Source organism: Pseudophryne corroboree, chromosome 8, assembly GCF_028390025.1.
Source record: "Pseudophryne corroboree isolate aPseCor3 chromosome 8, aPseCor3.hap2, whole genome shotgun sequence".
Lineage (NCBI taxonomy): Eukaryota > Metazoa > Chordata > Amphibia > Anura > Myobatrachidae > Pseudophryne > Pseudophryne corroboree.
Window position 1 is genome coordinate 344830856 of NC_086451.1, and position 12879 is coordinate 344843734.

A 12879-nucleotide genomic window follows, 5' to 3' on the forward strand; every position below is an offset into this window, starting at 1 on the left:
GCAATATTGCGAAAAGACTTCTCTGTACAGTTTCTGAATAGCTCGAGACTTACTCTTCCAGTGCGATCAGTTCAGTGCTTGTCGTTCCTGGTTTGACGTCACAAACACACCCAGCGTTCGCCCAGACACTCCTCCGTTTCTCCAGCCACTCCCGCGTTTTTCCCAGAAACTGTAGCGTTTTTTCACACACTCCCATAAAACGGACAGTTTCCGCCCAGAAACACCCACTTCCTGTCAATCACATTACGATCACCAGAACGAAGAAAAAACCTCGTAATGCCGTGAGTAAAATACCTAACTTTATAGCAAATTTACTTGGCGCAGTCGCAGTGCGAACATTGCGCATGCGCAATTAGCAGAAAATCGCTGCGATGCGTAGAAAATTACCGAGCGAACAACTCGGAATGACCACCATTGTATCAATTGAATATTTATAAACTATATATTTGTCTGCAATTAACCACTTGCGCTGTCAGGTTAATTGTTTTTTTCCTAGCAGAAAATATTGAACTAGCATACAATGAAAGACAGGCAAAAATTGATCAACAATAAAAATAGAGTATGCCTATTAAGGACTTGTATGAAGTGCAGTTCTGGTCCTGTGCACAGGACCCAGAACCTCCAACTTGGACATGCTTTTCGGTGAGGAAATGGCTTGTTCAACAAGTGTAATTGGGGTCTGCTCAGTGGCCTCCTTTATACCTGAGAGGCTAATTGACACTGAATGGAGGGGATGGGCAGGAAGTGTATTCAATGCCGCCCTAATTGGGAAAATGATTCGTGATTGGTTGGATCAGATGTAACAAGGTGTCCTAACCGTTGCTGGGGTTAACGGAGAAACGCGTTAAGGACCCGCTATGCTGCTGTTACAAGCTCCTGCATGTTATCCCCTCACCGCCACAGCCAGAACCTTTTCACCAGCGACACCTGCTACAGCCTTTTAGCCATCTGGCAAAGAGTTGCTCCCTCCCTCCCCTCATACATTAAGCTGACACCGCCGCTCCCACATCAAAATCACGGACCCTGTGTGCTGATCATTGGTCTCGCTGAGACCACACTGGAACCAGTGGTGTGCAAACAAATCTTCAGGCGGATGGGGAGGTGGTAGCATAGCGCACTCTCTATGGCCACAGTTCAGCTTCACAGCTACCTTAAAAGCATTTGCATACCTCCCAACATGACCCTCTCCAGGAGGGACAGAAGGCTCTGCTCCTGAACTTCCCTGTTAATCTATGATTGCCCTCACCTGTGCTGAAACACCATTCTTATCTATTAACCTGTTCAGCACAAGTGCCGGCAGTTATAAATTAAGAGAAAAGTCCAGGAGCAGAGCATTGTGTCCCTCCTGGAGAGGGTCATGTTGGGAGGTATGCATTTGAACTATATTTGCAATGAGACTTTCTTGAGATTTACTAACGTGTGCTGTGAGTATTCAGTGGATTACCACTTGAACTACAGTCTGCTTATGGACTGACAGTTGGTTTATCAGGTGATCCTATATAAAAAAAAAAAAGTGCCATACCATGTTTTAATATCAGCAGTGATATTTATTGTTCTTATATATGTTAAATTTTTTTTTGAATATTCCATAATATTAATAAATTGTCTGAGATAAAATTACTTATCTTTTATAAGCGCTCTCTTGTGATATTCTATTGTCATAGTTTATTAGAGATAGGTGTATGTGTAATATTAATAATGTGAACATAAAGTGAAGAGTGGGTGTTAATATATCAGTGAAAAAAAGGGGGGGGGGGAGTTTGGGTATTAAATTGCCTGGTACAAAATTGGTGTGATGTGTCCTGTAGCAAAAACATTTCTATTCAGCCCCCAGTATTCGCAGGAGGTCTCCCATCCAACTACTAACCATGCCCAGCACTGCTTAGCTTCCAAAATCAGACAAGATTGGGCATTTCCAGTGTGGTATGGACGTATTGTAGATGTTTTCTACTTGTGGACAGCTAAAGAGAGAGGTGAATTTACTGTTCTGTTAAAGCAGAACTAAGAGTAAGGGATATTGGGATAAGAATAATTAGTAATGTGTTTGAAAAAAATTGGGGGTGAATCCCACATTATGTGAGAGTTGGGTGAATCATAAAAGCTAAAACAATGTCACAAAAAGGTCATACAAGAAGATGAACATATGTGAATTTGTGAACACACTCTAAGCTGAGTCTTCCAGAAAGTGGGTGTGGAAACTTGAAATAAGATAAAACGTATATATATATATATATATATATATATAGAGAGAGAGAGAGAGAGAGAGAGAGAGAGAGAGAGAGAGAGAGAGAGAGTAAAAGAGGGCGGTGATTGCCAGCATCTGACATCAATATGAACATACATGTAAGTTACCAAAAAACAAAGTTTTCAGAAATAAACAAATCAACATTAACCTGGTATGATAAACAAAGCACCAAATCATGCGCTTCATGGCAAAAGTAGCAATATACACATTTACCTCCATTGTGGTTAATAAATAAGAGAAACTATATCTGATATATATACTGCCAGTAATATAATGCTTATATTGGTTTATATCCATATTAGGGATATTGGCTAACCTGAGTGTGTTTAAATAAAGTTCTTTGACTATTGTCAATTGGGTCTTTTGTTGAGAAAGATGGATTTATTCAATAAATACTTGATAATTTATGTATTTGTTCAGGCCAAGTTTTTTGAGAGCCCCCAGCTTGAAGGTCCATTCGCTTTCTTTCTTTAGGAGTTCTTTTGTAAGATCTCCTCCTCTAATACCAAGATTTACTTTTTCCAGTCCGAATGCTTTCACAGCCTTGAAAGTATTTGGGTGTGAGTAGTGGAAATGTTGTACTACTGAGGTGAGTTTCTAGAACTTCGCCACATATCCTTAGCTGCATTTCTGATTGAACCTATGTGTTCCAACAGACAATGTTTCAATGCTCTGGTGGTCATGCCCACATATTTGTAATTACAGCTGCATGTGATGCAATATATCACGCCAATTGTGTGCAGTTGATGAAATTCCTTATCTTCAAAGTATCCCCACATTTGTCCTTCACCTCATGCATTCTTACCATGTATTCACATGCCTTACATTTCCCACAGGCAAAGGTGCATGTTAACGTTGTGGACCTTGGTGGGGTTTTCACAAAGTGGCTCCTGGCCAGTTCATCTTTGAGATTCTTGGGCATAGTCGCCGGCGCTAACATTACTGTTACGTTGTTGACTGGCTGGTAGCTAGTTACATTATACTATTACTGCTGGACTAATTAAATACTACCCTTTATATACATAGAAAAACATAAACATTGATAAGATAGTCTATTAGGTATTACTGAGATGGCACCTCTCAGTCTGTGCCCTGAAAATTCTCTGATAGTCTGCACAAAATTGCAATTAATGCAGTCTTCTCTATCCTCATTTTGTGTCTCAGTAACACATATTCCTTAGACTGTTCTGTTTTATACTGCTATAAAGGAGACGGTGGTCTGTCTGTTAGTAATAAGTGCACTGAATCCATCACATAATTCCCTTTTCCATATTCACTGCAGCCGATAATGGTCTGCTGGAAGACATAGCTGCCTTTTTAGCCCATGTTTTCATAATCGATTTGAAAACAGCTTTTTCAGCTGTACAAGACGACAATGCGTTATTCTCCTGTTCTGCAACATTGCTCCACGTTTTTATCATCCTTTTGTTCACTGGTGTTGGGCACCAGATTTCTTTAGGTGAAGCATAATGTAAGCTGCGTATTCAATACAAATAAACTTCTGTTCTGCCCTTAACTTGAACCTTTTTATTTTGACTCTTATTTCCAGCATGGTCAGTGCATACATCACAGAGCTGCAAATACCTTGCAGATCTTCCTCTTTTGTCTACAGACACTTATTCCCCATTGTGAATGTTCTGCAGTCCTACTACTAACTGAGGATCATTCATCAATTTTACAAAAATGCCTCTGACTATTTTTGTGTGGCTGATTAATTGGATGTAATGGGAGTCTCAACAATTAAATCTATATTTCTCTCACGTCCTAGTGGATGCTGGGACTCCGTCAGGACCATGGGGATTAGCGGCTCCGCAAGAGACAGGGCACAAAAATAAAAGCTTTAGGACTAGGTGGTGTGCACTGGCTCCTCCCCCTATGACCCTCCTCCAAGCCTCAGTTAGGTTTTTGTGCCCGTCCGAGCAGGGTGCAATCTAGGTGGCTCTCCTAAAGAGCTGCTTAGAAAAAGTTATTAGGTTTTTTATTTTCAGTGAGTCCTGCTGGCAACAGGCTCACTGCAACGAGGGACTTAGGGGAGAAGAAGTGAACTCACCTGCGTGCAGGATGGATTGGCTTCTTAGGCTACTGGACACCATTAGCTCCAGAGGGATCGAACACAGGCCCAGCCATGGAGTCCGGTCCCGGAGCCGCGCCGCCGACCCCCTTGCAGATGCCGAAAAGTGAAGAGGTCCAGAAACCGGCGGCAGAAGACTTTTCAGTCTTCATGAGGTAGCGCACAGCACTGCAGCTGTGCGCCATTGTTGTCAGCACACTTCACACCAGCAGGCACTGAGGGTGCAGGGCGCTGGGGGGGGCGCCCTGGGCAGCAATGATAATACCTTGTTCTGGCTAAAAATACATCACATATAGCCCCTGGGGCTATATGGATGTATTTAACCCCTGCCAGGTCTCACAAACACCGGGAGAAGAGCCCGCCGAAATAGGGGGCGGGGCCTATCTCCTCAGCACACAGCGCCATTTTCCTGCACAGCTCCGCTGCGAGGAAGGCTCCCAGGACTCTCCCCTGCACTGCACTACAGAAACAGGGTAAAAAAAACAGAGAGGGGGGGCACTTTTTTGGCGATATTGATATATTAAGCTGCTATAAAGGAAACAACACTTCTGTAGGGTTGTTCCTATATATATTTATAGCGCTTGGGTGTGTGCTGGCAAACTCTCCCTCTGTCTCCCCAAAGGGCTAGTGGGGTCCTGTCTTCGATAAGAGCATTCCCTGTGTGTCTGCTGTGTGTCGGTACGTGTGTGTCGACATGTATGAGGACGATGTTGGTGTGGAGGCGGAGCAATTGCCGGTAATGGTGATGTCACCCCCTAGGGAGTCGACACCGGAATGGATGGCTTTGTTTATGGAATTACGTGATAATGTCAGCACGTTACAAAAATCAGTTGACGACATGAGACGGCCGGCAAACCAGTTAGTACCTGTCCAGGCGTCTCAGACACCGTCAGGGGCTGTAAAACGCCCTTTACCTCAGTCGGTCGACACAGACCCGGACACGGACACCGAATCTAGTGTCGACGGTGAAGAAACAAACGTATTTTCTAGTAGGGCCACACATTATATGATCACGGCAATGAAGGAGGCTTTGCATATCTCTGATACTGCAAGTACCACAAAAAGGGGTATTATGTGGGGTCTGAAAAAACTACCTGTAGTTTTTCCTGAATCAGAGGAATTGAATGAAGAGTGTGATGAAGCGTGGGTTAACCCCGATAGAAAACTGCTAATTTCAAAGAAGTTATTGGCATTATATCCTTTCCCGCCAGAGGTTAGGGCGCGCTGGGAAACACCCCCTAGGGTGGATAAGGCACTCACACGCTTATCAAAACAAGTGGCGTTACCGTCTCCTGAAACGGCCGCCCTCAAGGATCCAGCTGATAGGAGGCTGGAAACTACCCTGAAAAGTATATACACTCATACTGGTGTTATACTGCGACCAGCCATCGCCTCAGCATGGATGTGCAGTGCTGGGGTGGTTTGGTCGGATTCCCTGACTGAAAATATTGATACCCTGGATAGGGACAGTATTTTATTGACTATAGAGCAATTAAAGGATGCTTTTCTTTATATGCGAGATGCTCAGAGGGATATTTGCACTCTGGCATCGAGAGTAAGTGCGATGTCCATATCTGCCAGAAGAAGTTTATGGACGCGACAGTGGTCAGGTGATGCGGATTCCAAACGGCATATGGAAGTATTGCCGTATAAAGGGGAGGAATTATTTGGGGTCGGTCTATCGGATTTGGTGGCCACGGCAACAGCCGGGAAATCCACCTTTTTACCTCAGGTCCCCTCCCAACAGAAAAAGACACCGTCTTTTCAGCCGCAGTCCTTTCGTTCCTATAAGAACAAGCGGGCAAAAGGACAGTCATATCTGCCCCGAGGCAAAGGAAAGGGTAAGAGAGTGCACCAAGCAGCTCCCTCCCAGGAGCAGAAGCCCTCCCCGGCTTCTGCAAAGCCCTCAGCATGACGTTGGGGCTTTACAAGCGGACTCAGGGGCGGTGGGGGGTCGACTCAAGAATTTCAGCGCACAGTGGGCTCACTCACAGGTGGACCCCTGGATCCTGCAGGTAGTATCTCAGGGTTACAGGTTGGAATTCGAGAAGTCTCCCCCTCGCCGGTTCCTAAAGTCTGCTCTGCCAACGTCTCCCTCAGACAGGGCGACGGTATTGGAAGCCATTCACAAGCTGTATTCTCAGCAGGTGATAGTCAAGGGTACCCCTCCTACAACAGGGAAAGGGGTATTATTCCACACTATTTGTGGTACCGAAGCCGGACGGCTCGGTAAGACCTATTCTAAATCTGAAATCTTTGAACCTGTACATACAAAAATTCAAGTTCAAGATGGAGTCACTCAGAGCAGTGATAGCGAATCTGGAAGAAGGGGACTTTATGGTGTCCCTGGACATCAAGGATGCTTACCTGCATGTCCCAATTTGCCCTTCACATCAAGGGTACCTCAGGTTCGTGGTGCAAAACTGTCATTATCAGTTTCAGACGCTGCCGTTTGGATTGTCCACGGCACCTCGGGTCTTTACCAAGGTAATGGCCGAAATGATGTTTCTTCTGCGAAGAAAAGGCGTATTAATTATCCCTTACTTGGACGATCTCCTGATAAGGGCAAGGTCCAGAGAACAGCTGGAGGACGTAGTAGCACTAACCCAAGTAGTGCTGCAACAGCACGGGTGGATTCTGAATTTTCCAAAATCTCAATTGACCCCGACGACACGTCTGCTGTTCCTGGGAATGATTCTGGACACGGTTCAGAAAAAGGTGTTTCTTCCGGAGGAGAAAGCCAGGGAGTTATCCGAACTTGTCAGGAACCTCCTAAAACCAGGAAAAGTGTCTGTGCATCAATGCACAAGAGTCCTGGGAAAAATGGTGGCTTCTTACGAAGCGATTCCATTCGGCAGATTCCACGCACGAACTTTTCAGTGGGATCTGCTGGACAAATGGTCCGGATTGCATCTGCAGATGCATCAGCGGATAACTTTGTCTCCACGGACAAGGGTGTCTCTTCTGTGGTGGTTGCAGAGTGCTCATCTGTTAGAGGGCCGCAGATTCGGCATACAGGACTGGGTCCTGGTGACCACGGATGCCAGTCTGAGAGGCTGGGGAGCGGTCACACAGGGAAGAAACTTCCAGGGAGTGTGGTCAAGCCTGGAGATGTCTCTTCACATAAATATACTGGAGCTAAGAGCGATTTACAATGCTCTAAGCCTGGCAAAACCCCTGCTTCAGGGTCAGCCGGTGTTGATCCAGTCGGACAACATCACGGCAGTCGCCCACGTAAACAGACAGGGCAGCACAAGAAGCAGGAGGGCAATGGCAGAAGCTGCAAGGATTCTTCGCTGGGCGGAAGATCATGTGATAGCACTGTCAGCAGTGTTCATTCCGGGAGTGGACAACTGGGAAGCGGACTTACTCAGCAGACACGATCTACACACGGGAGAGTGGGGACTTCATCCAGAAGTCTTCCACATGATTGTGAACCGTTGGGAAAAACCAAAGGTGGATATGATGGCGTCCCGCCTCAACAAAAAACTGGACAGGTATTGCGCCAGGTCAAGAGACCCTCAGGCAATAGCTGTGGACGCTCTGGTAACACCGTGGGTGTTCCAGTCAGTGTATGTGTTTCCTCCTCTGCCTCTCATACCAAAAGTACTGAGAATTATACGGCAAAGGGGAGTAAGAACGATACTCGTGGCTCCGGATTGGCCAAGAAGAACTTGGTACCCGGAACTTCAGGAGATGCTCACGGAAGATCCGTGGCCTCTACCTCTAAGACGGGACCTGCTTCAGCAGGGACCGTGTCTATTCCAAGACTTACCGCGGCTGCGTTTGACGGCATGGCGGTTGAACGCCGAATTCTAAGGGAAAAAGGCATTCCGGAAGAGGTCATCCCTACCCTGGTAAAAGCCAGGAAGGAGGTGACTGCACAACATTATCACCGCATTTGGAGAAAATATGTTGCGTGGTGTGAGGCCAGGAAGGCCCCGACGGAGGAATTTCAACTGGGTCGATTCCTACATTTCCTGCAAACAGGATTGTCTATGGGCCTCAAATTAGGGTCCATTAAGGTTCAAATTTCGGCCCTGTCGATTTTCTTCCAGAAAGAATTGGCTTCAGTTCCTGAAGTCCAGACTTTTGTAAAAGGAGTACTACATATACAGCCCCCGGTTGTGCCCCCAGTGGCTCCGTGGGATCTTAATGTAGTTTTGGATTTTCTCAAATCCCATTGGTTTGAGCCACTCAAATCGGTGGATTTGAAATATCTTACATGGAAAGTAACCATGCTACTGGCCCTGGCTTCAGCCAGGAGAGTGTCAGAATTGGCGGCTTTATCGTATAAAAGCCCATATCTGATTTTCCATTCGGACAGGGCAGAACTGCGGACGCGTCCTCAGTTTCTGCCTAAGGTGGTTTCAGCGTTTCACCTGAACCAGCCTATTGTGGTGCCTGCGGCTACTAGCGATTTGGAGGATTCCAAGTTGCTGGACGTTGTCAGGGCATTGAAAATATATATTTCAAGGACGGCTGGAGTCAGAAAATCTGACTCGCTGTTTATACTGTATGCACCCAACAAGCTGGGTGCTCCTGCTTCTAAGCAGACGATTGCTCGTTGGATTTGTAGCACAATTCAACTTGCACATTCTGTGGCAGGCCTGCCACAGCCTAAATCTATCAAGGCCCATTCCACAAGGAAGGTGGGCTCATCTTGGGCGGCTGCCCGAGGGGTCTCGGCATTACAACTCTGCCGAGCAGCTACGTGGTAGGGGGAGAACACGTTTGTAAAATTCTACAAAATTGATACCCTGGCTAAAGAGGACCTGGAGTTCTCTCATTCGGTGCTGCAGAGTCATCCGCACTCTCCCGCCCGTTTGGGAGCTTTGGTATAATCCCCATGGTCCTGACGGAGTCCCAGCATCCACTAGGACGTCAGAGAAAATAAGATTTTACTTACCGATAAATCTATTTCTTGTAGTCCGTAGTGGATGCTGGGCGCCCATCCCAAGTGCGGATTGTCTGCAATACTTGTACATAGTTATTGTTACAAAAAAATTGGGTTGTTATTGTTGTGAGCCGTCTGTTCAGAGGCTCCTACGTTTGTCATACTGTTAACTGGGTTCAGATCACAGGTTGTACGGTGTGATTGGTGTGGCTGGTATGAGTCTTACCCGGGATTCAAAATCCTTCCTTATTGTGTACGCTCGTCCGGGCACAGTATCCTAACTGAGGCTTGGAGGAGGGTCATAGGGGGAGGAGCCAGTGCACACCACCTAGTCCTAAAGCTTTTATTTTTGTGCCCTGTCTCCTGCGGAGCCGCTAATCCCCATGGTCCTGACGGAGTCCCAGCATCCACTACGGACTACGAGAAATAGATTTATCGGTAAGTAAAATCTTATTTATTCATCATTTCACCTTCAGGACTGAATGGCCTATTTTGCAAATAGCTCACTCATTGCTTCTCTGCAACAAGTTTTAAAGTTGGTCAGATTTAACTGTAAGTAGCCCTGCTTGCCGTGGGCATGTTAATGGAATTTGAGAAGAGAGCATATGTAAAGATCTGTCCGACGTTGATTAGGTTAGCGCTGGTACCAGTGCGTGTTGATGATGATAACAGATGTGGGCAGTGCAGTCACATAGATGCGGCTGACCCTGAATATATGCAAGAACCCACATTTAGTTCTGAAGTCAAAATGTGCAACTCTGGATCAGGGCCAATTTATCTGAGTGACTTCAGCAAATGAAGGTAGCAGGTGAACAGTGGTTGTCTTTTTAAAGTAAATGCACCGTAATATCATGTTTAAATGAATTGATAGAATTGTCATGTCATAGGTGAGAACTGATGGGGCCTAGGTATTACCATACCCCGCATTGCAGAGAAAAGTGTCATCGCTGTGCCCAGAATGGTAAGTGACAAATCACAATCACAGTGTCCGAAGTGGTGGAATCGGGTTTGCTCACAGGGACTGAAAGTCCAGATTAACAATCAAATTCAAACGGGGGTATTCAATGCATGTCGGATCCTCTCCAACGGACAGTGCAGTCAGTGTCGGACTGGGGTATGAAGGGCCCACCGGGGGATGCCGTGATAGGGGCCCATACTTAGGGGTGTGACCAGCCTACAAAAGGGGTGTGGCCAGCCTCCACAAAGGCTTGATATGCACAATAGTCTTGTGCAGTGTAATACAACATATCTACCATGTATAATACAAGTGCACAGTCTGGAACCTGAACCCTAGAGGAAGGAGTAGGCCCTCAGGCAGTGGGGCCCACCGGTGGTTTCCCTTGTACCCCTGTGGGCCAGTCCGACACTGAGTGCAGTATTCAATTAGCGGGCAATTCCGACAGGTTTTGTCCATTTCTGACAATGCTCAACTTTTTTTTAAAGTCGGATCAGCATCAGCATTGTCAAAAACGGGCCAAAATACTGTCGGAACTTGACGCTAATTCGACAAAACACGTGGATCCGTGGCTAATCCGCCAATCCACGTGTTTTCCAACAAGTCGGAAAAACGTCAGTACCACTAAATAGGTTGAATCCTGATTCGACCAAAAAAAAGTCGGAAACTGCCGTCTTACCGACTTCAATTGAATAGACCCCAAAGTATTAAAAACACACACACAGAGCTGGCGGCTGCCAATCATAACCTATGTGGACAATATATTATACTATTTACCCCACTGACTCCTGATTATGGATGACCTCAATGAGCACGTGACTGTCATATTTACTGTTGAATAGACTGCTGTGAGGGATACTCAGGAGAGTGTAAAGAGAGAAACATACCTGTATCCCAAATATCAAATGCTTGGTCAGTATATTATGAACAGTGTTATCACTACTGAGATCACAGTCTCTGATGGAAATCATTTGTCTTTAAAGATTGAGACTATTGCTTTATCTAGCAAACATAGATTAACATTTCAAAAGTCAAGATTGCCTGTCACAACCTCTATTGGGAAGCTATTCTACATAACCACTAGGCTTTAGATCAGGGGTGGGGAACCTTTTTTCTACCAAGGGCCATTTGGATATTTATAAAATCCTTCGGGGGGCATACAAAAATGATCAACTTAAAAATTAGCCTGCCCCCAGTCAGTAGTTATGCCCCCAGTCACTTGGTATGCCCCCAGTCACTTGTTATGCCCAATTAGATTTGCCCCTAGTCATTTGTTATGCCCCATTAGATATGCCCACTGTCAGTTGTTTTGGCCCATTAAATATGCCAGCTGTAGTTATGCCCCATTAGATATTCCCCCTGTAATTATGCCCCATTAAATATGCCCCCTAGTAGTGCCGCTTGCGCGCACACACACACACACACACACACACACACACATTAAAAGAAAGAAAAAAAAAAAACACAATGCTCACCAGCCCTGCTCCTGCTTCCAGACTGCGGCCCTCCCTCTCCTCGAAACTATGGGAGAGATGTCATGACGTCTCTCCCATAGTGCCACACAGCCACACACAGTGGCGTAACTAGAAATTTTTCTCCCCCAATCCAAAAAAATTCTTCGGCGCCCGCCCCCCCCATAATTGGCACTAGTAAAGGGACAAACATGCGCGTGCCGAAAAGGCGTGCCACCAAAAAGGGGACGTGGCTTCAGTGAAATGGGTGTGGCTTCACATGAAGGGGCGTGGCATTGCAGGAAAAAACTACCTTATACCCCAGTTTTGCAACCTGCACGCCCAGACGTTGGCCACCACAGGAAAGAAAAATAATCCTGATTCATGCCCCTTACATTATTTGTTATTTTTCCTCCTTATAGTAATGCCCAATATACATTATGCCACATACTGCAATGGCCCTTAGACATTATGCCACACACAATAATGCACATGACACAATATGCACACACCGTAATGCCCCCGACACATTATGCCACACACCATAATGCCTGTGACACATTATGACAGGAATCGCAATGCCAGTTATACATTATGCTACACACTGCAATGCCCCTGATACATTATAGCACATACAATGTCTGTGACACATTATGACACACACCGCAATGACCCTGATACATTATACCACATACCACAATGTCTGTGATATAGTATACAACACACCGTAATGCCTGACACATTATGACACACACCGCAATGTCCGTGATACATTATGCCACACACTGCAATGACCCCGAGACATTATACCACATATCACAATGCCCATGATATAGTATACCATACACCGTAATGCCTGTGACACATACTGCAATGCCCGTTATACCCTATGCCACACACCGCAATGCCCGTTATACATTATGCCACACTGCAATGCCCCTGAGACATTATACCACATACCACAATGCCCGTGATATAGTATGCCACACATCGTAATGCCTGTGACACATTATGACACACACCGCAATGTCCGTGATACATTATGCCACACACCGTAATGCCCATTACAGATTAAGTTCTACTGTAAGGCTTCTAATTACTTTTAAATTACCTGCTCGTTGCCAGGGGTTTCATGCTCTTGGTTCCATGCATGGTGCCAGGGATTTTCATGCTCAGGGTGTCATGCTCGTTGCCAGGGGTTTCATGCACTGGGTGTCATGCTCTTTGCTAGGGGGTAGTGCTTGTTGCTAGGGCCGTGCT

The 12879-nt window shown here is 45.8% G+C and overlaps 1 pseudogene; it reads right to left on the reverse strand.

Annotated features, from left to right (window-relative positions):
• Positions 1-1818: 1818 nt before the first annotated feature.
• On the reverse strand, positions 1819-1937 carry LOC134950055 (5S ribosomal RNA; annotated as a pseudogene).
• Positions 1938-12879: the final 10942 nt, after the last annotated feature.